Here is a 22,922-nt window from a genome sequence, read left to right as displayed (position 1 = left end):
ACCAGACTATATTCTCCCAGTATTTCACAGGCTTGTCTAAATGTTGTGCGGCAAACTCTAAATGAGCTTCAACCTGTTTTTCCTTAAGGAATAGAGTCTTGCATGGTGAGTGTGAATGGGGGGGGGGGGGGAGGGGCAGCGGGACCTGGCCTGGAAAGCATCAGGGTTGCCGTGACGACATGTTTCGCACTGCTGTTCCAACGCTTGCTGACGCCGCTTACGAGTAGCGGCCTCCGCTGTGGATACCTCTGGTTGGCAGCTCCGCGGCACGTCTACACTGCTTCAGTGCGAGCAGCCACACTATCGGGTGGGAGGAAGCCACGCCACCTTACCGGCTGGTCCGGTCTGCTTTTGGCACACAAGATCCTTCTCCCTTATGCCTGGTTCCCTGCTGTGATCATCTACACAGTTCCGGCTCACCCAGCGGCTCGGTCATCTTGTGACCCCCAGCAACGCCACAGATCTGGTTTGGAATACATTCTATTATGTTTTAATCATCACTATATATAATTTTTTATAAATAAACTTTTCAAGGTTTTCCATCAAGCCTGCCTGAGTTACATTGTAGACTATGTACCGTGGGATAGCGCTGCTGCCCCCCCCCCCCCTTCACTGACTTATGCTGAATCAGCACTAATTAGCAGCAGCACCACACGGTAATTTGACTTTATTCATTCCTGAGAGTGAGAGATATCACAGTTAGCGCTGGAAGTCCCTTTGTTGTTTGATTTGCATGGTGAGTGTGCTTATAGGCCATGGCGAATGAGTGCATTACGTATTGTTTGCTTTGGCAGTGGCATAGCGTGGGGGGGGGGGGGTGATGGGGACTGAGGGGCCTGTGGCCCTGGGTGCAAAATTTAGAGGGGCGAAATCCCACTGTGTCACTCCCGCCTCTGTCCTCCTAATTTTTATTTATGGTGTCCCAGACCGCCATGTTCCGTTCCGACGCTGCGCCCTTGTTATTGAATGAATAGGGTCATGTGCGGCAGTGGGGCTGGCCTGTCTTCTGCACTTGTGGGTTGCACATGGGCATGGGTTGCTCCTAGCTGGAGTCCGCCTCCGGCTCACTGTGAACCGCCACCATCTTCTCCTCCTCTCCTCCGCCCTGGGTCTCAGGAGGTACCTCCCTTTGTTGCAGCCAGTCTAGCAGTGTGTCAGAGACAGCAGATAGACAGACAGACAGAGTGAGTTAGGGTAAGAGTTAAGGTGAGTTAGGACAGAGCAGTTAGGGTCAAGCTGTGTAGTGATCAGTATAGGAATACTGTGGGTAGGACAGTGTAGTGTAATGGTTAGTGTAGTGGTCAGTGTAGTGTAGTGCACAGTGCAATGTAGTGTAGTACACCATCTGTACACAGAACACCTCCAGGTTGCCATATTGCATGGCATTTTAAAGAAAATTACAGGGCTGCAGATTGAAAAGTAAAGGTCCTTTTTATTGACATGACTGTATATTACAATATGACCTGTATACTGTAGCAGTTGTGTATGCTATAATAATATATATTTTTTTATTTACAATTTTTTGAAAGCAGAGTTACCTTTTAGGATGCCTACCCCTTCCTAACATATCAGTTCTGTAAGTTGAAATGTGCCTGAAGCTCCATAAATAATGGAGCCAAATGGTTATTACACCTTTTTTTATAGCACAGATAAGATAGATAAACTTATCATGTGTCAATAAGTTAACAACAATGACGTTTCACTTGTTATTATTGAGTTACACCCTATACATTCTACCATTTATTTCTTTTTTTTTTTTTAACCTATGTAAACCTCTTACAGGTTTTTATTTCTGTCTGTGCCCTATCAGGGAGAAATACACAGCAAAACGTAAGAAAAAATCTTTCCAAAGAAAGGGGATATCTATTTTTAGACAGCTGTCACTCAAACAGGTGTCCTTATTGGAAGGTATCCCCCTCTTTTTCTTTTTCTTTTTCTGTTACAATGCTAATATTTTGGGTTTTCCATTTCGCAAGAAATAGTGCTATTTTATTTGCAGGTATTTGTTGCCGCCATGCCTACTATTCAATATGTTAGACCAACAGGAACCTCTAATGGGACTTTGCCAGTAATAAAAAAAAAATATATATATATACAAACATCCACATCTTTATACATAATAAAACATCCACCACACAGGATGTGGCATATTAAAAGAAGATCTTTTACAAAATATACAATAAATCTATAAATACAGTGGGTAAAATAAGTATTAACCACTTGCCGACCGCCGCACGACTATCTACGTCGGCGGTCAGCCCCTCACAGGCAAATTAACGTAGGGCTACGTTGCTTGCTTGTGAGGGTCTAGGGAGCGAGCGCGCGCCCCCGGAGGCGCGCTCCCGCTCCCGCGTGGTCACGGACCCCCCCGCGCGTGTGACCAGCGGACCCGATGTCCGCCGGCCACTCGGCGATCGGCGGGGGAGAGGGAGAATGTCAGGCAGCTTGTGTAAACAAGCTGCCTGTCATTCTCCTCGCTGCAAAGACACTGATCACATGGATCTACTATGTAGATCCGTTGATCAGTGTCCTTACAGCTGAAGCCACAGCCAATCACAGTAGAAAGCACGCCCCTAGGGACACACACAGCCCCTCCCTCCCAAATAAAGTTAACCCCTTCACTACCAGTGTATTTTTACAGTAACAGTGCATATATATAGCACTGATTACTGTAGAAATGTCATTGGTAACCCCAAAAGTGTCAAAAATGTCAGTCAAGGGTCCGATCTGTCCGCCGCAATGTCGCAGTACCGCAAAAAAAATCGCAGATCGCCGCCATTACGCGTTAAAAAAAAAAACAGCAAAAATGACAAAAATCTTTCCCTTTGTTAGTAAACGCGATAACTTTTGCGCAAACCAATCAAAATACGCTTTTTGCGATTTTTTTTACCAAACATAGGTAGCATAAAACAAATTGGCCGAAAATTTTAAAAAATTTTGATTTTTACATTTTTTTTGGGGGGAATTTCATATAAAAAAATGTGAAAAATATTGCTATTTTTGCAAAATTGACGCTATTTTTTTGTTTATAGCGCGTGATCAAAAAATCGCACAGGTGATCAAATACCACCAAAAGAAAGCTCTGTTTGTGGGAAAAAAAGGACGCCAAATTCGTTTAGGTACAGCGTCGCACGACCGCGCAATTGTCCGTTAAAGTCACGCAGTGCCGAATCGCAAAATACCCCCTGGTCGGAATGGGGGTAAAATCTTCCGGGGCTTAAGTGGTTAAGCACGTCTCCATTTTTCTAGGTAAATATATTTCTAAAGGTGCTATTGGCATGAAATGTTTACCATATGTCGATAACAACACATGCAATCCATACATACAAATAAACCAAAACAAATAGGTCCAGAAATTAAGTTATGTGTAATAAAATATAATGACTCAGGGAAAAAGTATTGAACACGCTAACTAAAATGTATTTATTACAAAATCCTTTGTTAGTAATGACAGCTTCAAGACGCCTTCTGTATGGAGAAACTTGTCGCATGCGTTGCTCAGATTAGCCCTTTGCTCCACACAAATCTTGAAGGTTCCGTGTGCCTCTTCTATGAACTCTGATCTTTAGTTGTTTCCATAGATTTTCTATTCGACTCAAGTCAGGTGTTTGGCTGAGCCATTTTAGCAGCTTTGTATGAAAATAGATGTCAGCGCTGCTCCTGTATTCAATAAACTGTGCATAAAAAATAGCTATAAATATATAAAAATGGCGTGCGTTCCACCGTGCGTATATGACGTCAGATGCTGGTATCAAGCTTGATGCGTTTTTACCTGCCCTTCTGTTGACACCCAGTGGGAGGGGCGAAACGCGTCAAGCTTGATACCAGCGTCTGACGTCATATCCGATTGGTGGAACACACGCCGTTCCTGGCTAACCACTGCTTACAGGGAGAGAATAGTTTGTTTTTACAGTTAGGGTCACGCTGTGTAGTGATTAGTATAGGAATACTGTAGGTGAGACAGTGTAGTGTAATGGTTAGTGTAGTGGTCAGTGTAGTGGACAGTGTAATGTAGTGTAGTGGACAGTGTAGTGGACAGTGTAGTGTAGTGGTCAGTGTAGTGTAGTGGACAGTGTAGTGTAGTGGACAGTGTAGTGGTCAGTGTAGTGGACAGTGTAGTGGACAGTGTAGTGTAGTGGTCATTGTAGTGTAGTGGTTAGTGTAGTGTAGTGGTCAGTGTAGTGGACTGGATAGTGTAGTGTAGTGGACTGGACAATGTAGTGTAGTTGACAGTGTAGTGGGCAGTGTAGTGTAGTGGACAGTGTAGAGTGTAGTGTAGTGTAGTGGTCAGTGTAGTGTACTAGACAGTGTAGTGTAGTGGTCAGTGTAGCGGACAGTGTAGCATACAGTGTCATGGTCAGTGTAGTGTGGTGATCAGTGTAGTGGACAGTGTAGTGTAGTGGACAGTGTAGTGGTCAGTGTAGTGTAGTTGTCAGTGTAATGTAGTGGTCAGTGTAGTGTAGTGTAGGGGTCGGTGTAGTGATCAGTGTAGTGTAGTAGTCAGTGTAGTGTAGTGGTCAGTGTAGTTTAGTGGACAGTGCAGTGTAGTGGTCAGTGTAGTGTAGTGTAGTGTAGTGGTCAGTGTAGTGTAGTGAACTGGACAGTGAGGTGGGCAGTGTAGTGTAGTGGGCAGTGTAGTGTAGTGATCAGTGTAGTGGACAGTGAAGTGTAGTGGTCAGTGTAGTGTAGTGGTCAGTGTAGTGGTCAGGGTAGTGTAGTGGTCAGTGTAGAGGTCAGTGTAGTGGTCAGGGTAGTGTACTGTAGTGGTCAGTGTAGTGTAGTGGTCAGTGTAGTGGTCAGTGTAGTGTAGTGGTCAGTGTAGTGTATTGTGATGGTCAGCATAGTGTAGTGGTCAGTGTACTGGTCAGTGTAGTGTAGTGGACAGTGTAGTGTAGTGGCCAGTGTAGTGTAGTGGTCAGTGTAGTGTATTGTAATGGTCAGCATAGTGTAGTGTAGTGGACAGTGTAGTGTAGTGGCCAGTGTAGTGTAGTGGTCAGTGTAGTGTAGTGGTCAGTGTAGTGTAAAATGTACTACACCAAGTCTACCAATATCACTAAACCAATCAAAAATCTCATGACCATCAAGTGGCTAAGTGGTTAGAAATTCTGCCTTGCAGCACTGGTGTTGTGGATTCGCATCCCCTACCTACAGTTTTCTCTGTGGTTCTATATAGCAAGCAAGAATAATATCTCTCCCCCCCCCCACCAAAACAAAAAATATATTATTTCAAACATATATATATATATATATATATATATATATATATATATATATATATATATATATATATATATGTGTATATATATATATATTTTTTATTGAACAGTTCTTGGGTTCAACTGCATATGCTCAAACACTGCAATTTCTCAGAGTTTTCAGCTCAACTGCACATGCTCAAATACATTGCCATTTTTCACAGTTTTCTGTTCAAAATGTACTACACCGAGTATACCAACATCACTAATCCAATCAAAAATCTCATGACCATGAAGTGGCTAAGTGGTTAGAAATTCTACCTTGCAGCACTGGCGTTGTAGGTTTGAATCCCCTACCTACTTGCACAAAGACAGATATTGCTGTTATCTCTTTTCCTTTTTTTACAAACACGTTCATTCATTAGTCAACTGGTGCATTCGCATTAGCCACGAACAGACACAATTAATTACTATGTTATTTTAAGGCATGGTCTAGAGTGGGTTAGTCTGCCTGTGAAAAGACCACCATGTTTTTTTTCTGTCTGGATTGGCTTTTTTGGATTTTTATTTCGGGGGGGGGGGGGGGGGGGTCAGGGTGTTTGCTGGCATGCCTAAGGACCCATATCCCAGGGGGGGGGGGGTGTTTGCTGGCATGCCTAAGGTCCCATATCCCAGTAAGGCTTTTTTTGGGTAAATACTTTTCACTCTCTAAAGGTTTTGTATTGTTTTTGCAAAGTGTGTGTTTTTCTCAAATCTGTACATGTGTTTTTTATTCTCATGCCTCTGTGTAGCTGTATCTTCTAATGATTTGATAGTGGTTTAAATGGAAAGGCAGGTTCATGCAAACACTAACCATAAAGGTATGTATTATGCTTAGTGCTAAGGTGTGTACAACTTTTTTTGGCTTGACCCTTGTAAATTGTAAGCTTTATATCCATGTATCAAATGTTTATCTTTGCAATGTCATTTGAATAAAGAATCCTTGATGGGGGGGGGCATTTTTGATGTCTTATCATGATGTCTATACATGTTCAATAGAGCTTATTTATTTCTAAACAGCTCATGTTTATTTTTTTTTTCATTCGTCTCTATGTAATTGTGTATTTTGGATGTCTATTGTGTATTTTGAATTTTATCCATTTCGCGGCGTTCTCGCGAATGCGCGATTGCCACAGATGACCGGAAACTACACTATTAGAGTTTACACATGTTTCAGAAGTCGTACAGCTCCTCGCGCGATACGGAGAACGATGGCTCCCTCCCTATACTCCAGCGAACAGCTTGTGTTCATTTGCAGGGTAAGTCAGGGAGGGGTAATTTTGTCCCTTAGGCATGGTTGGATCTGTCAGTTAGCTGGTGGGGGGAAGGTGAAATGTCTTTTAGTGCACCTCACCACACATGCACTTCCTGCCTAGCACACAAGTCATTTGCTAATTGTAGCCACATTACACTTCCTGAATGTGAACATTGAATGTGAACATGTTCCAGGATATATATATATATATATATATATATATATATATATATAGTATTTTTGAAAAAAATATATAAAATATATATCTATATTTTGGGGGAAAAAAGATATATATCAAATATATATCCATATCTTTGGGAAATACATATATATATATATATATTTTTTGGGGGGAGAAAAAAAATATAAAATATATATATTTTTGGGAAAATAAAAAAAAAATATATATAATTGAAACTCAAAAAAATATATTGAAATATGCTTTACAAAAAATATATATTTATTTAAAATTATGTATAAATACACATATATTATATGTATTTATGCCCAAAAAAATATATATATATATATATATATATATATATATATATTTATTTTTTTCTAATAGATATATAAATATATATATCTATTAGAAAATAATAAGAATAAATAATAAAATATATATAGATATACATATATATTTTTCTACCAAAAATATAGATATGTATTTTATATATGTATATTTTTACAAAATAATAAATAAATATATATATATATATATATATATATATATATATATATGTGTGTGTGTGTGTGTATATATATATATATATATATATATATATATATATATATACACATACACACTGCAAGTAGTTCCTGTTTGCAACTTGTATTTCGGACTTGGCAGATCATAAGATGGCCGATCAGAAGAGCCAATCCTAAGGTGGTCACCTCATCCCTTAAAACAGTGGTTGTCAACTCCAATCCTCAGGACCCACTAATAGGCTAAGTTTTTAAGTATTACCTTGGGGAGATGCAGACTAGAGTACTGCAATCACTGAGCAGCAAATTAGATCACCTGTGCTGTATTTCAGTTAGCTTGCAAACCTGGCTTGTTAGTGGGTCCTGGGGAACAGAGTTGAGAACCACTGCTAAAAACATAGCAATTACACCCGTTCTGAGGCAAATAGATTGCAGATCCTGCATCAAGGGAGTTTCATTAACACAGGAATTTGCCACAGAACCTGTGTAATTAATATGTGGATGTTTTAAAGGGATGCGGTGCCAACCAGACCAAACCCCTTAAAGTGACATTGGTAGCCTGTGTCAAGGGGTGTTACGTCAAAACAGAAAAGCCAACATTTGCATTGCAAAGAATGTCTGGGTGTTTGCCTTAGTCTGCTTAGAAAATGCTATGGTATCTTTACCATGCGGCAACCAAAATCTCATAGGTAAAGATTCAGAAATTTGGAAAGAGTGGCTTTTTCAGGACAGTAGAAAATACAAAAACCCAAACATCTCTCAAACCCCCTATCCTCACCAATAAAGATGGTGGCCTTTGTTGCTTGTCTAGCTTTTAAGGGAAACCACATGCCAAAAGGTAGGCTAAAACAATGTCAAGGGTGCCCCGGTGCCCCCCCCCCCCCAAATCCAGAGCAGACCTGCCATCACTACCCCAATGCACCTTGTCCATATGTTAATGGAGACATTGGCCTCTTCCCTAGAAACCAGGTCAGTGGTTATGTCACCTCTGCGCCCAGGAGACTTTGGGGTGTCTGAATGCCTCCTTTAACAAGTTTGCTCCCCTCCTGTGAATGCCCCTCCCTCCTGTGAATGAGAATGGGTTGTGTTAAGCAACAGCTAACTAAAAGGAGTTGTTACACATAGGGGTTGGGTGGGTTGGTTGTCAGAATATGGGTGACACCTTGTAAAGGGGGCTTGACCATCCATGAAACCCCCTGCTCACAGCCCCCCCCCCCCCAAACACTGCCCAGGGTGATGTGGATAAGCCTCTACATGGGGATAAGATACTTTGAGGTTGGTGTTTAGGGCCCCCTTTCACCAATGCAAATCCCACATTGAGGTCATCACCACTGTGTGGCAACATAGGGCATGGAGATAGATGTGTACATAGATGTATGTGTATCACCAGAAATAGTAATCATTAGTCACACATCTATAAATGTCTCGTAAGTATGTTTTGAGCTTTTTTAACACATTTTTATCGTCTTTTAGTAAAACATAAATTGCTGTTTCCACAGACCCCCCTCCTCCAACGTTATGATGGCAACATCAAACTCTTCGCCAAGCAGACCATCATGCGTGGCCTCCGGATGGAGCTGTGGCAGAGATTCCAACTCCGGTCCTGTGTGCAAGATCTTCAGTGCTCTTGGAGCGACGTTAAGAGGCGCGCTCCAAGAGCGCTGAAGAAGGCAGTGGAGAGAATCTCTGGTAAGTCAATATGTGGATTAAATATGTACAAAGATGTGTGTGTGTTTGTGTGTGTGTGTGCCAGAATACCCCCCCTCCATTAACTGCTCAGAATACCCCCCTCCATCAACTGCTCGGAATACCCCCCCTCCATCAACTGCCCAGAATAGCCCCCTCCGTATGTGTGTGTTTGTGTGCATTCACAGCCTTTTGAACTCCCTTTAGAATTTGACCTTAAATTATATCGTCCTTATCTTCTGGTTCTAGACACAGCTGATGGGGGCCAAGTGGTGGTCTGGTTGGTGAAGAAGGGGAGGAGGAGGACTGCAATGCTGGAGTATGTGGTCCCAGGGAGAAAGCCATTGGAGCGGCTCCAAATTATTGATGGTAAGCAGAAGCATTTTAATTTTATAAATGTTAATTTGAAATCACTTTAGGGGTATTGTGGAGCCTAAATAATGTTTTTGTAGTTTTGGTTTCTAAATTTGGCTCCTTTGGTTCCAAACACTTCTGTCTGAACTGTTTGGGAGCAATATGGTAACTACTATGGGGGGGGGGGGATGTAGCAGCAATGTTTTGAACTACTCTGAATTGTATGTTACTGTAAAAGTGGTGTGATTTGGCCAGGTAGTATTTGCTAGCTGGGCACAAAACATGGTTCCCCGGGAAATGTTTAAGCACCAGTTCAGAAAAACGTGCTTTCAGATCAGCTTTGTGGAGCTCGGACTAATGTGACTGCATAGTGAACACATGATATTCAGGCTGCTTCAAGTGACCTGAAAGTAGGAGACACTACATTCTTTAGTGTGGGGGACGGGTATGGGGGGGGGGGGGGGGTGTGCCCCATTGTGAATGGACAGTGACCTCCTGGTTCTAAACATGGCCGATGATTGATTGATGTCATTGCTCCTATATGTACTGAATTGTAGGGGCATTGAGTATATTGCTAGCATGTGGATAAGTAGCTGGATATTTGTGTCCTCAAATTGTGTCTAACTTGTGCTGTCCTTTTTTTGTAGAAACTAGGGATGAGGAGCTGGAGGCTCAGCCCTCTCAGGCCCACCTTAAGTACTTTGCCTGTGAAGGTGTTCTATGTCTTTGTTCTAACTTGGAGGACTGCATTACTTGGTGTATTTTTTTCTCTTTTGTGGTTTATGTAGCTTCAGCGAGAGGTGAGGAGGAGGAGGGCGATAAGGCGCAGGAGGAGGCAGCAGAGAGGAGGGAGGAGGACAACTGCCCTCAAGGTGAAGGTAAGTACTCTCCATGTGTTTGTGTCTTCTCAGGGTCCCTGTTTTAATTGTAAGTGCTGCAACGTTTCTGTAACGGAACAGGACACCCCAGACCGGGTACCTCCGTTGAAAGATGCTCCTAGTGCTTTCCGAGGGCTCCAAGCACTCCACCAAACACCATAACCACTTCAGACCCCACGAACCGCCGCAGCTTGGTTAGGGTCTCGCAATCTCCTACCCACCCTGGACCTACGACAAGGCTCCAGGTTCCTGTGGGTGAACCTCTCTTTCCCCAGAGAGTGCAGTAGAACAAGCTCTTACACAAGCTCTTACAAGAGCTCAGTGATTCTCTAAGGGAGTATGGAGGACCAGAGCAATCCCTTGCAGCATATCCCCCAATAAGAGACAGAACTCTAAATTGAGGTTGAATGAACTCAGCACAACTTTATTGAACACGACTTATATACAGTTTTCACCCACAAAGTTACCACCCAGATGGACCTTGTTGAAGACTGAACATAATATTCACCATCCAATAGGAACAGAGTTTTACACTCTCATACAGTATACAAAATATACAATGTGGGACAATCCCCCCTCCCCCTTAGCATCTAATCCACATTCCTATAAGTTTCTCTTAAGGCAGACAGACAGAACAAAGGTGGGCTCATTAGCACAGTTAACAATAGGTGAATGGAAAAGCTGTCTCAGACCCTATTTTAGACAAAAGCACTTCAATGATTAGCAGCCATACTGTCTCTACCAGTTCCTGGATGCCCAAATTAGGCGCTGCACTTCCTGTGCCTGACAGTCTAAAGAGATATGATAGATCTCCATATTTCCTGAGAGATATGGTTAATGCATATTATTGTCCCATTTGAAGGAGTCCAACCATATTCTCAGTGTTCACCACCCTCTTGGTCACCCTGCATCCATAACAGATGCAGGGTGACTTAAACATAAGATAGCCCCATAAGGCTGGGCATGGTGCCCCCAACCTCTCTAAAGGAATTTGGAGTCCACAACCCCCAGGCCCAAAGTGACTCCTGTCACAGTTTCTTTTTGTCTTCCTTTTGGTTTATGTAGCAGCAGATATCTATGATATTGTTGAGGACAGGGGAAGAAGGGAGGCTGCCTACCCAGCCCACTGTAACTACCTTCAATGGATTGGGCTACTTTCTGTGTCCCTTTTCCAAATTGCTGTTATTAAATGATTGTATTCTATTTTTTTCTTTGTGTTTCTAGTATCTGTCATGTGGTGGTGGGGGGAGGAGGCGGCAGGCTCCCCTCAATAACACTGTAAGTACATTAAATGGGATTCTCACATGTAATGTGTGTGCTAGGGTGATGTGTATATGTGCAAATTTAAGTGTGTGGAAGATCCAGTGTATTTTAGCTAAATGTGACAGGAAGGTTAAAGTGGAGTTTGACATGGAGGATTGTGAAGGTCAAGGATAGAGAATATCCCATGAGGGCCAATGTAAGGCTGGCCATCCTTGATTTTTTAGGATCTTCTAACAATGACCACAAATTGCAAGTTTATGTTGGGCTACACAGTCAGTGTGGAGAGGGTAGTGGTTAACTTTCCCGATTGGAAGGTGGTAGTGGGGAGCATTACTGGACATTTTAGTTTTTAGTTGGTTTCTGAGGCCACCCTACCTCTAATTTTTGGTTGGTTTCCCTAAAATGTACATGGCATTCTTTGTAACTCTATTTTCTTTTTGGCCATGTTAATCTCATCTTGTCCTGGTGTTTACAACATTCAAAATGGGTGGTGGCTTGGCTTCAACATTTTGTGTGTTTTTCTTAAGTTTACAAATGCTTAACCCTTGGAATCTAACAAATTGGAGTTCACATTTTTGTATGTTTTTGTTGCAGCTTCTAAAGACCAGAGGCCATCGACGTCGGCAGGTCAGAGATAAGTTGGTGAAGGTAAGTAATCTGTGCTTTTGCTATAATGTGCAAAATTTGTTAGGGTAGAAAGTCTAAATGTGTATGGGGCAGAGCAGACTTAAAGCAGTTGTAAAAGGCAGCAGGTTGTTTCTATTAATGCATTCTATGCATTAGGATTAAAAGTCTGTTGTGTGCATCAACCCCCTTATACTTACCGGAGCCCATCTCACTCCGGCAATGTTGCAGGAGACACTTGTATGGTCCAGACTCTCCCTCCTCTTTGGCTGAGATGGCAGCATGGCAATATTGCCTCCTGCTGCTGTCAGTCCAAATCATTGAGACAATCAGGAGAGAGGGGGGGCCGGGCCGGCTCACAGCCTAGTACCTAAATGGACACAGGGAGCTTGGCTTCATCTCAGGTGCCTCCATAGCAAGCTGCCTGCTGTGGGGCAATCAACAGGAGGGAGGTGCCCAGAGGGGTGGAGAGGGACCCGTGAAGAGGAGGATCAGGACTGCTCTGTGCAAAACCACTAAACAGGCGACAGCGGGTAATTATAACCTGCTTGTTTTTTAGAAGCATCAAAAAAGGAGATGGTCAAAACACTTTGATGTAGTTGGTGGCTCAGCTATGCCTTTTCAGAGAACCACCTTCAGCACAAAAGCATGGAGTACATATCTTTCTGGCTACATTCTACTCCCTGAAGCAGGAAGCTTGCAGTGTAGAAATCAGCTTCACCACTGAAAATGTGCAAAAAGCGCCCTTTCAGGGGAGGGTGGAGGGGGAAGGAGAGAGGGTGGATATGGTGGGGATATAGATGAGAGGAGTGGGGGTTTGAGGTTTTCCATGACTGCCTAACCTTGCTAATCTTTTTTCTCTCTCTCTCTTCACACAGTTTCGACAGACAGAAGTGGGGCTGGTCATGAGAGGGATCAACCCCCAAGCAATGTGTTCCTCCGTCTACTAAGTGGGGAGTCTCTACAACGTGTATCTTTAGATCTATAGATAGCAAGAGGGAGAGAGAACTTAATCTACATTTTGTTTGGGATGGAGAGAGATGTGTGCACATGTATCCTAGGAAGCAATTGAACACAACACCTAACTTGTTACAAATGTTTGTCTTGACTTATTGAGGGTGACATGGCAAGCCTTTTACATTGCTTTGGTTTAACTGCTACTAAAATCAAAAGCCATCTTGTTGAACCTTTAGAACACTTTCTCCTGGAAGTTTTATTTCTAGGCTTATATCCCCTCAAAGCTGGAGCATCTAGGATTTACCTGTTAACCCGAACAAAGTGCTTCCTCCACTGAGATCTCTGCCATCTTTAGGCTTCAATGCTTAGAGATGAAAAACCACACCTCAGCTTACTAGGAACTGGGCATTCTCCCTTCCAATACATCTGATTACTCAAATCATCAGTCCAAAAGGAAGCTTTGATCCTGTGCGGATCGAATTGGACAGCATTCCCAACAAAGATATATCCATAGAGGTTGAAGTCCAAAATGTCTTCTTGTTGGCCAAGGAATTCACCTTACACCTGCCCCAAACATGTTTGTGGATTAAGCATTTGAGTGTAACTATGTAGACCAGCAATCTATCATGTTTGAGCAAGAATGTAGAGAAAAGCAGGCAAATATACTCCAATGCCTATTTTTTGATGCCTTGGTTTTGTCAATCCTTGGTTTCAGAATTTTGCCTCAAGGTAATTATCTTGTCTCCTTCTCCCCAGGGGTGACAGACATAACCCTGCCCATCGCACTCCTGGCAGTGAGGTGGTGCAGTGTCCGAATACCCCACTTGGAGCGGCTGGCGGGGGTTGATCCCGCTCCTAATGACCCCTTTGTTTGGGACTGTGCCCAGTTATAAGTTTTTAAATTTTTTTACGTGTTAATTTTATACTTTTATAAATAAATATTTTTGTTACAAAAGAAACTAGTTCGTGTATTTTTCCACCTAGAAACTACAAACCAAATACAACACACAACTGATTCAGATTGGTGTGGGCTGGAATTGGTTGCGTGTTGGATTTGGTTTGTGTTCTCAAAATGAATTTGAGAATAATTAGAAGGGACACCTTTTAGGATTTCATTATGTGAAGATTGTGTTTAGCAATCAGAAATGTAACCACATGTTTGCAGGAAGAGAAGCATCTGTGTAGAAAGGCCTACATTAACAAGGCAGGGCCATTTCTTGCCCAGAATCACACACAAAATACAAGATATAACCCAAAAATAAATCTATTTGAAAATATATTTATTACCAACAATATCCAAATTACAAACAGTAATGCCAAACACAAATCCACCCCAAAAAAAACATTAGAAATCTAAAAAAATAAAAACAAAAAACTCAAAAGATAAAAACACAAAAAGGCTCAAACATTAGGTGGGTGTTGCTGCAGCATATGCTCTACCAGCCTCAGGACCTCCAGTTGTCTCTGCTGCTGCTGCAGCATGGGGAGATACTGCTGCTGCTGGTGGTGTGAGGGGAGTGAATATGAGGGAGGGATTGTGAGGTGTTGTGTTGAGGTGTGGGTCAAGGTTGAGTGTTGGACTAGGAGGGCCTGTGTTGGGTATAAATGTTGAGGGTCTGTGGAGGAGTGGTGAGAGGAGGCCTGGCCAAGTGTGGTTGTGAAGGAGGGCTGGGATATGTGGGTTGGGAGGGTGTGTTGTGAGCAAGCTGGGGAAGGGGTGGACATATTGGGGGTGTTTTGAAGGGGGAGTGTTGAATCAGAGGAAGGACCAGATGTGATTTGGGTGTGTGAGGATCTGGTGGGGAAGGATTCTTGCTGGTTTAGGTGGGGAACATTGGAAGGGGTCTGTGAAGTACTGGGAGTGGCTATGTGGTGAGTCATCACCTCCCCAGCTGGCTGCCCAGTGTGCAGCAACACTGTCATGGGCCTCCAACCAACACTACCTGCTGGGTCAGCTGATTCTGCTGTTTGGGAGGCCTGTGGCAATGTTGCCGCTTGATCTCCCAACAGGTGGCGGACAGCCAGCAGCTGACTATCGACATGTTGACGATCCTGCTGCTGCTGGCCAGCCAAGGTGGTCAGGCTGTCACGCACATCCTGTTGAACCTGTATCAATGTGTTCTGATTTGTAATCAAGATGTTCTGATTACTTGTTAACAGTGATACAGATTCCTGTATGAGCCCCAGCAACTGTACTAATTCACTTGATTCAGTAGGCCTCCTTGGCTCATTTAGGATCTCAATCTGGGCAACCAGCCTCTCTGCCACATTTACAAGAGATGGATGAGGTGGGAGAGGTGACGATCCAGCTGCATCCAATGCTGGCTAAAAGAAAACAAAAAAAAAAAAAATCATTAGAAAAGACTTAAAGATTAGTTACACAGCATAAACACCACAAGCATACATTAGAAAAGTTGGGTGTCCTTCCAATAAGCACTTGCTTATAGTAAAGCTGGTCAAGCTAGGAACACTTCTGATAATGATAATGGGTACACATTATAGGAGGGTTGCAAACATTACAATGGCTGAACAGTTTGTACATTAAACAGTTCAAATATTGCCCTAGTCTGGTGGCTTCATTCTTCAGATTTCAACAAAGTGTCTTACTACACCACTAACTTGCAACATTCAACTAACTAGTCTAAAATATGACCTAATAAATGCTCCAATACACAAAAAGACAAGGCACACATGAAGTTTGCCTTTGCAAATCTAAGCCTGCCAGGAATGGAAATGGCCTTGATTTGTCTGAACCTTTTGGGGCCTAAAAAAGATACAATTCTTACGTTCAGGCTCAGCTGCTTGTGCTGCAGGTGAAGCGCCTGAATGTCCCTGCAGAAATGCAAAGCAGACAATGTAGGCCACATTCAAGCAACATTAATAACATTTTCATGGAACATTTCCATCTTGTTAACTTAGATCTCATACCCCAGCATTGGATGCAAAATCCTCGCCAGCTCCAGGTCCAGCCCCAGCTGCTTCTTCACGAGGGGCCTGATGTTCTTTAAAAAAGGACAACAGCTTAGGAACTAACATTAGGCTGTAAGGATTCTTTGCCATTTTCAAACATGGTTTAATGGATTAAGCACTGAGGCCAAACATTCCAAACGGTTTCCCATGGCTCATATAACACTTGCTAGCACACTCCCAAAGGCCAAGAAAGCATGGTATGAACCTAAAATAGGGCACCCATTAGTGACTTTTCCTGTCTTTTTAGGGTTACACATATTTAGGGCAACACTCTTTCCAAAGAAATGAAATTTGCCCAATCTGGATTCACAATAACATTTCTAAAAAAACAGATTAGCAATACATACCAACACCTTCCTCCAGGCCTTGCTGCAGTATGTGTGGCCGCTCCTCCTGCTGATGTTCTTCTGTAAATAAGACATTGCCATGTGAGTTAGCATTTGTAGAGAAGAGACCAGTCTTCTACATTGCTTAGCACATTCCCATTTTTGACTTACCAGGACTGTCCCAGACTACTTCCAATACGCGGGGGCCATCCTCCTCGCTGTCATGCATGGGCTCCAGAGGGGGTGCTGCTCCTGCTGTAGAGGACAGAATAGGGGGGAAAAAAACACAAAAAAACTATTTGCAGGCCAAGTATAAAAGTACAGTAATTTCACAGATAGGATACTAGTTACTAATTTCACAACAACTCACACAAGTAACATCCAAGTTACTTACTTACCACTCTGCCAATCATCAGTCTCCCCATGCGTGGTTATGCCCAAGATGGTGTCCAGACTAACAATTGGCTGTTGTTAGTAGTCTGACAGGAGCAACACATGCTTCCGATCCACACCATGTTCCTGGGTAACATGCCCCTCCACAGCCCATGCTTGCAGCTTTTTTTGGATGGCCCCACGGATATCATTCATCCTCTTGGATACATTCTGGGAGGAGCAGTGAACACTTCCACCCACTGCATTTACCGTATCCCGGATTTCACCCCACAGGCATTGCCTTTCAGTAGCTGATGTCATATGGGCCCTGGCCCCTGCTATCTGGGTGTAACGCGCCAGATAGACCTGGACCAGGACCAAATGTAGGCTGCAAAGGAAGACCAAACATCAGGAAACACATCTGCAAGCCAACAGCGCATGAGGGAAACTGACACTTAAAGTCAAAAAGGGGGAGGTTTCCCTCAGTGGCGGTGGTGGTGGTGGTGGGCCAAAAGGCCAAATGTATGGCTGAAAAGGAAGACCAAACATCAGGAAACACATCTGCAAGCCAACAGTGCATGAGGGAAACTGACACTTACCAAACGTCAAAAAGGGTGAGGTTTCCCTCGGTGGGGGTGGTGGTGGTGGGCCAAAAGGCCAAATGTAGGCTGAAAAGGAAGACCAAAGTTAAGGAAGCACATCTGCAAGCCAACAGCGCATGATGGAAACTGACACTTACCAAGTGACAAAAAGGGGGAGGTTTCCCTCGGTGGGGGTGGTGGTGGTGGGGGGCCAAAAGGTCAAATGTAGACTGAAAAGGAAAAAACACCAGGAAACACATTTGAAAGCCAACAGCGCAGGAGAAAATCTGACACTAACCCAAAATCGCATACCCCAAACAAAAAAAAAAGGGGGTCCCTTTTCAAAGGGTTAATATGCAAATCAGGTGTGCATTATGACAGGCATTTACTCTAGAAACTGATACAAAAAAAAAAAAAAAAAAAAAAACATTTACAAATTTGGGGTCCAGCTCCATTGACACACTTCTGTCAGACCAATTAGATGTGTTGAAAACCAGATCCAATTGGCATGTGTGAACTGAATCGCAAGGTGGAAGAGGAATTTGAAAAGCCATGGGGATGGAGCTTTCTGTGTGAATATCATGATGAGGAATGTGGGTTGTGGGAAGCAGGGGTTAAAAAGGTATTACCCGGTACAGGAAGGAGATCAAAATTAGAAATAGGATGTGAACCCACTTTCCATGTGTCTTCATGTGAATTGCAAATGTGTTTGGAAGCAGACAGCAGAAAAATCAAAGGCACCATAAAGAGGTCGGTGAAATGTCTTGACATGAAAGATTTAAAGTAACAGTATATGCAGAGACACATGTCAGGGTCCAACATTTAAATCCTGGCTTTTTTAACCGCTTGCCGACTGCTCACAGTATATTTACTGCGGCAGTCAGCCCCTCACAGGCAGAGTGACGTAGGTCTACGTCGCTCGCCTGTGAGGCTCTGGGGAGCGAGCGCGCGCCCGCGGAGGCACGCTCCCGCTCCCGCGCGGTCACGGACCCCCCCGCGCGTGTGACCAGCGGACCCGATGTCCGCCGGTCACTCGGCGATCGGCGGGGGAGAGGGAGAATGTCAGGCAGCTTGTGTAAACAAGCCACCTGTCATTCTTCTCGCTGTAAAAACACTGATCACATGGATCTACTATGTAGATCCGTTGATCAGTGTCCTTACAGCTCAAGTCACAGCCAATCACAGTAGAAAGCACGCCCCTAGGGACACACACAGCCCCTCCCTCCCAAATAAAGTTAACCCCTTCGCTACCAGTGTATTTTTACAGTAACAGTGCATATATATAGCACTGATTACTGTAGAAATGTCACTGGTAACCCCAAAAGTGTCAAAAATGTCAGTCAAGGGTCCGATCTGTCCGCCCCAATGTCGCAGTACCGCAAAAAAAAAAATCGCAGATCGCCGCCATTACACGTTAAAAAAAAAAACACCAAAAATGACAGAAATCTTTCCCTTTGTTAGTAAACGCGATAACTTTTGCGCAAACCAATCAAAATACGCTTTTTGCGATTTTTTTTACCAAACATAGGTAGCATAAAACAAATTGGCCGAAAATTTTAAAAAATTTTGATTTTTACATTTTTTTGGGGGGAATTTCATATAAAAAAATGTGAAAAATATTGTTATTTTTGCAAAATGTACGCTCTTTTTTTGTTTATAGCGCAAAAAGTAAAAATCGCACGGGTGATCAAATACCACCAAAAGAAAGCTCTGTTTGTGGGAAAAAAAGGACGCCAAATTCGTTTAGATACAGCGTCGCACGACTGCGCAATTGTCTGTTAAAGTCAAGCAGTGCCGAATCGCAAAATACCCCCTGGTCGTTTAGCAGGAAAATCCTCCGGGGCTTAAGTGGTTAAATGAATAATCTTAGCAGGATATGCACATTTGTACATGTTTGTCATCGGTACATGTTTGGCATGCATTTATTACAGACATTTGTACAAGTGAAAGAGCAATATATGTCCAAATTGTGTGTGCTACACATAGGCATGCGGTTTAACAGTTGGGCATTTGTATGCAACATTGCATAACTATGCTGTACATTTTAAGGTGCTAGTTAGAATGTCAATTGTGGAAACCTGTGTGCGTTGTGTAAACATGTGCAACAAAGACCTTTCTTTAGGAGTATGAGTGAGTTACAGTATTTTTAGTATTCCACATTAAATATATATAGTTATAACTACATCACATGACATTTTGGAGATTTTGTCGGCTTAAACTAAGACCAAATTGTATGTCCCCACCTATGTAAATAAGCAATGTCAATTAAAAAGAAACACACATAGCTAAGAGCACAAACCCACACACACACATATATATGTACAATTGGCTTACCTGCAGATAATGTCCAAACTCCAAACTCACTGAAGACCAACTGCTCTCTCTCACATACACCACACAACGGACATCTTGTCCATGTGCTCAATTTATAGCATGCTTGGGCTGGGCTAATTGGCGATTGCGTATATATATATATATATATATATATGCCAGTGAAATCCCTTTGCAAAATGGCCGATTTGATGGATACATTGAGGATTGGGCTGGTGGTATTTGCTGATGCTCTTTGTGAGGAGGCAGCACCGGAGGCAGCAGCTGAGGCAACACCTCCAGTCCCTCTGCATTTACTGCACCAGCCCATAATCTTTGCTCCACGGCTATATTTGGAAAACATGCGGGATTCGGATATCAGGAGCAGGTTTCGCCTAGAGCGGGCAGCAATTATCCACCTCTACCAGCTCATAGAGGACAAAATCGCACCCACGGCAGAGCGCAGCCATGCTGTGCCAGGCATAGTTACGTAGTTAGTCAGGTTGAAAAAAGATACAAGTCCATCTGGCTCAACCAATAAAATAAACAAAAAAAGCAAAACAAAAAAAACAGTAATGAAAACCCAACCATACAATCCCATTTACACAATCCTATACCTGCAGTTGATCCAGAGGAAGGCGAAAAAAAAAACCCCAGCAAAGCATGATCCAATTTGCTACAGCAGGGGAAAAAAATTCCTTCCTGATTCCTCGAGAGGCATTGTGTAATTCCCCGGATCAACTTTACCTATAAATATTAGGACCCACTTATATTAAATCCACCCAGGAAATAATCCAGGCCTTTTTTAAAGCAATCTAGTGAGCTGGCCAGAACCACCTCTGGAGGGAGTCTATTCCACACTTTAATACGCTCTTATGGTGAAGAAACCTTTTCGTATTTGGAGACAAAATCTGTTTTCCTCTTGACATAAAGAGTGCCCCTTGTCCTCTGTGTTGACCTTAAAGTGAACAACTCAACACCAAGTTCACTATATGGAGCCCTTATGTAATTATACATTTATACATGTTGATCATATCCCCCCTCAATCTCCTCTTCTCAAGAGAGAATAAATTCAGTTCCTCTAATCTTTTCTTGTAGCTGAACTCCTCCATGCCTCTTATCAGTTTGGTTGCCCTTGTCTGCACTTTCTCCAGTTCCCCGATATCCTTTTTAAGAACTGGTGCCCAAAACTGAACTGCATATTCTAGAAGAGGTCTTACTAATAATTTGTACAGGGGCAAAATGATATCTCTCTTCTGGAGTCCATGCCTCTGTTAAGACAAGAAAGGACTTTGCTTGCTTTGGAAACCGCAGCTTGGCATTGCATGCTATTATTAAGCTTATGACCTACCAGAACACCCAGATCCTTCTCCGCTATGGATTCCCCCAGTTCTACTCCGCCTAGTATGTATGTATGATGCATGCACATTTGCCACATAGTTGCCCAATGAAACAGTGCATTGAGGTCAGCTGGTAAGTTGGAGACATCCTGTAAAGAAGTTATTCCACTGCAAAGCTTGGTGTCATCTGCAAAGACTGAAATGGTACTTTTAATCCCAGACCCTATATCATTTATAAATATATTTAAAAGTAAGGGTCCCAACAATGAACCTTGGGGTACACCACTGATAACCTTAGACCATTCAGAGTAAGAATCATTAACCACTACTCTCTGAATTCTATCTTTTAACCAATTTTCTATCCATTTGCAAACTGATCTTTCCAAGCCAGTAGACTTTACCTTACACATTAGCCGTGTGCGGGGAACTGTGTCAAACGCTTTTGCAAAATCCAAGTATACTACGTCCACAGCCACCCCTCTGTCCAAGGTTTTACCTACCTCCTCATAAAAAGAAATCAGGTTTGTTTGACTTCTGTCTTTCAAGAATCCATGCTGTCTGTTGCTCAAAATATTTTTTTCCAGCAAGAATTCATCTATGTGGTCTTTTATTAAACTCTTCAGTATCTTACCGACTATAGAAGTTAAACTAACAGGTCTATAGTTACTTGGCAACGACTTTGATCCCTCTTTAAATATAGGCATCACATTGGCCCTACGCCAATCCAGTGGTACTATTCCAGTCCCTAACGAGTCCCTAAAAATTAGAAACAAAGGCTTTGAAATTACAGCGCTCAATACTTTTAGGATGCGTGGGTGGATGCCATCTGGTCCAGGCGCTTTATCCACCCTTATTCTGTGTGGGGCATGGTCAGGTTGCTGGTTACTTTATATATCTTAGGTCGTGGCAGGTTCCAAGCCACTTCTGCCAATATCATGGGCATAAGCCAAGCCACAGTGTCCAGGGTGTTTATGTTGGTGATTGATGCCATTCTTGACCTTGTGCCACAATGTATACACTGGCCAAAAAATGAAGACGAGTGGAATAATGTGAAGGTGGCTTTCTACCAGCAGGCCCAAATGTCGCAGATCCTGGGGGCAATCGATTGCACCCACGTAGCAATCAGGCCCCCCAGGAGATGCGAGGTGGACTATCGGAAACCGTAAGCAGTACCACTCCCTTAACATCCAAATTGCGTGTGACGCAAGACAGCGCATTATGAGTGTAAACACAAGTTTCCCAGGGTCATGCCATGATTCCTTTATTTTGGACAAAGCAGCCTCTACCGGAAGTTTCAAAGTTGCCAAATGCCCCCCAGGTGGCTTGTTGGTAAAGTATTTTTTTTGGTTTAGAACATAAACTGTAAGGTTACATACAGAGATGTTTTTTTTATTTAGTGGTTATAGAGGAAGAGACAGATTTAGAATCAACCTATGTCCACCCTTGTTGGATGATGTGGATATTTGAAATAGTGGAGAGGGATGAAAACACCAGGCCGGTGTTTGCTTGTATCTGTGCTGCCTGTCTGGTTATTAGGAACATAAAAGCCTGCTAGGTATCTTATGGCGTATTTCCACGCCCATACGTTTCAAATTGGGATTGTGCCATCTGTGCTATGCATAGTTGGCTAGGGTTTGCCCCCCCTCCCCAAAAAAAAAGTATCATATTGAAACTTCATCCAAGTGTTTTCATGGTTGTGATTTGAACCCATGACCTAGGTGCTTCTGGGTAAGTTTCAAAACAATAAGCTACTAGGCTGAATACAGTTATGCGGACAACAGAAAGGAGTCCCATGAGCCGAAAATGCACATATAGCAATAGTACTCAACATTCTCTGGAAATACGAATAAGACATTCAAAAAGTTGGATATTTAAATATCTAAGAGCAATATAAGTCTAAGATCGATGGTAAGAATATAATTAGCTATAAAACAAGTCCCATGTGATAATGTTTGCAAATTGAGCAACAATGCAGGATTGGAGGAGAGTCTAGATTGTGTGGATGTATGTTGATTGATGAATGATGTGACAAATGCATATTGTTGTGAGTATGATTGTGCTGATGAC

At 42.8% G+C, this 22,922-nt stretch overlaps 1 protein-coding gene across 1 annotated transcript in view; it reads right to left on the bottom strand.

Annotated features, from left to right (window-relative positions):
* LOC309558583 (uncharacterized protein) overlaps nt 1-22,922 on the bottom strand; it is a 533,559-nt gene that overhangs the window by 15,616 nt on the left and 495,021 nt on the right. The gene's annotated exons all lie outside the window — the stretch shown is intronic.

This window comes from Pelophylax lessonae (genome assembly GCF_965119305.1).
Source record: "Pelophylax lessonae genome assembly, chromosome: 6".
Taxonomy (NCBI): Eukaryota; Metazoa; Chordata; class Amphibia; order Anura; family Ranidae; genus Pelophylax; species Pelophylax lessonae.
This window is presented reverse-complemented; position numbering and strand designations above follow the sequence as displayed.